Source organism: Apium graveolens, chromosome 10 (assembly GCF_009905375.1).
Source record: "Apium graveolens cultivar Ventura chromosome 10, ASM990537v1, whole genome shotgun sequence".
NCBI lineage: Eukaryota > Viridiplantae > Streptophyta > Magnoliopsida > Apiales > Apiaceae > Apium > Apium graveolens.
Window position 1 is genome coordinate 108,317,982 of NC_133656.1, and position 2,665 is coordinate 108,320,646.

Sequence of the window (2,665 nt, forward strand, 5' to 3'; positions counted from 1 at the left end):
CGAGTATCTCTGTACCACCTCAAACTTTATTTATTTCAAGTGCAGAAGAATTAGTTGTTGTACAGTCACTATTAGGATTGAGAGAGAAGAGTGTTTTGAGTGAGAGTCGGGGTTGCTCCCAGGAAAAAAGGAGAGGAAATGAGTGAAACTATGCAGTCCATTCCTTCGGGACTGGCAAAAGAAAGTGAGAGGAGTCCCACCTTAGATGGTGAAGGTGAGGGTGTGAGGGTGGGGAGCCAGGGTGAGACCCTGATGCAACAAAAGAGAGAAAATAAGAGAAATGCAGGTACTGGAGCTATAAGGGTGGATGTCATTGCTAGTGAGTCAATGAATGTCTAGGATGCAGACAGGGAGGGACTATCTCAGCAACCTCAAGATGTTATAGATTCCACCTCCCTTGATGCTGAGGCATTTACTCACCCTGTTCCAGCTTATCAACTTCTAGCTGAACAGGGCAATGACAATGCAGAAATGATGCTCAATCTGGAGCATACCACACAGTCTATGCTAAGGGCTAAGGATGCCATCACAGTTTTGCCCTCTACAGCTAGTGATGTGGATTATGAGACTGGTGGTTCAGCTGATTTCTTTGGTGATGGAAATGGGGATAGAGAAGATGAAGTAATGGACATAGGGGGAGAAGTAGGTTCCAGTTTAAGATTAGGTATGCCATCATGGGCATTTTCAAAGCACTGTGATGAGCACTACTTCAAGACAACCCTGATCCAACTAATCAATTAGACAAATACTGCTCTTCAAACCACTAAAAATGCCAGCACCAAGAACCTCCTTCAGGCACATTTAGCCTCTCTGCAACTTCAACAAATTCAAGGCTTCCAACATGCTAGGGATGTAAACACCATCAAGGGTGATATTAAGGAGATGAAGAAGGCCATTTCAGACAAGATGGATTCCAAGCTTCCAGAAGCTACAATGCTTGACATCAAGAGGCAATTAAGAAAAAATTCTGATCTTGCAACCAAGATAGATGCCTTGGATACAAGATTGACAGCCATGGAAGCATCTTTAATAGCCATTCATCTTCATCAAACCCAACAGACAGATTTACTTCAAAAACTGGTAGCTGCTCAAACCTCCTCCTCTACTCAACTTGATGATAACAAAAAGGGAGAGAAAGGACCAAGTGAGGGGGAGAGGCTTCAAATTCAAATTAGTAAAGTAATTGTGCCTTCAATTACTATCTCAAAGCCACCAATTACAGATAATATAGATCTGATAAATGCAGCAGCAGCCAACATTAGAGCAGCTGAAATGAAGCAGTTGAAGCCAATCAACTGGGAGAAGATTGATGAGGATATACAAAGGAAATTTGAGCTAGTAAAGTAGCCAAAAAAGTCAGCCATCCATCACTCTCAAATCAAATAGATTTCTGTGAATGAGATGAGCATGAACTATCTGGAAAGGGGACAGTCATCCTGCATCAAATCTCCAAAGGCTGAAATAATTCTGAAACCAAGGGTGAACTATCCAAAATCATCATTGAAGAACCCTTTGGATACTGGGTATGAGACACATAAGCCTGATGAGAAGAAACTTCTGTCAAGGTCAATTTCCTTCTACAAAGATCTAGTTGATTCAGCTTTGATAAAGAGAATTGCTAAAGTTTTCAGGAATGGGAAAGAAATTTGTGTAGTGGCTGGACACCCTCAATTTGTTGAAGCAAAGAGAGAAGAAAAGGCTAGATTGAAGCAGGAAAAGAAGTAAGCTGCTCTAGATGCTAAAAAGGCTAAATAAAAGAAAGAGCAAATTACTATCTTGGCCAAGCTACATGCTGTAAATTCATCACAACAAATTACTGCTCAGCCATCTGAAATCATTGAATCTCAAGATCCAAAGAAGCAAGTGGAACAACAGAAGAAAGCTCCAAAAATCAAGGAATTGGCTAAAAGAACCAAAAGGAAACTGGACATTGTTGATAAGGAATTGGAGAATCAGTTTCCCAAGGAATCCACTCCAACTACAACTCAAGCATCAAAACCCTTTGTGGTATTTGAAGATATCAAGGTGGTGGATCCTTACAGGAACATTCATGGTGAACCTATTGTGCCTAAGGATGAACCAATAGAATGGGAGAACATACCAATTCCTGACTTCAATCTGCCAATCCTTAGCAAGCCAAAAAGAACAAAGTCAAGAGCAGTCAAGAAAGTGAAGTTGTCACCTCTCAAATCCAAATCTCTAGTCAAAGCTCAATCTAAAGCCAATAAGGGAGATTACCTGTACTTATATTGTAATATCCGGGATATATCGTGTAATTATTTTTGCTAATTAAATAATTATTATGTGTGTTCAGTATCTATTCTGTGAATTAATTGCTAAGTGTTATTTGTATTTGGATATTCAAAAATAATATTAATTGAGTATTTTAATTTTTATATGTTCAAAATAAAATATAGATAATTGTCATATCTTCCTAATTATCTTTATGTTAATTTATGAATTTATAAGAATCATATGAAATTTATAAAATCTTTTTCCGGGTATTTAAAATCTATTTTATAAAAACGGGAACCAACCGACGTCACTCGTTGTTACGTTTTTGGAACCCGAAACTCTTCCGAGAACTCCTTCCTAACCCAATTGTAATATTCCGAGCATTTTCCATGTTTCAACTTTTTCGATCCGGCGTACGGTTTGTCCAGCG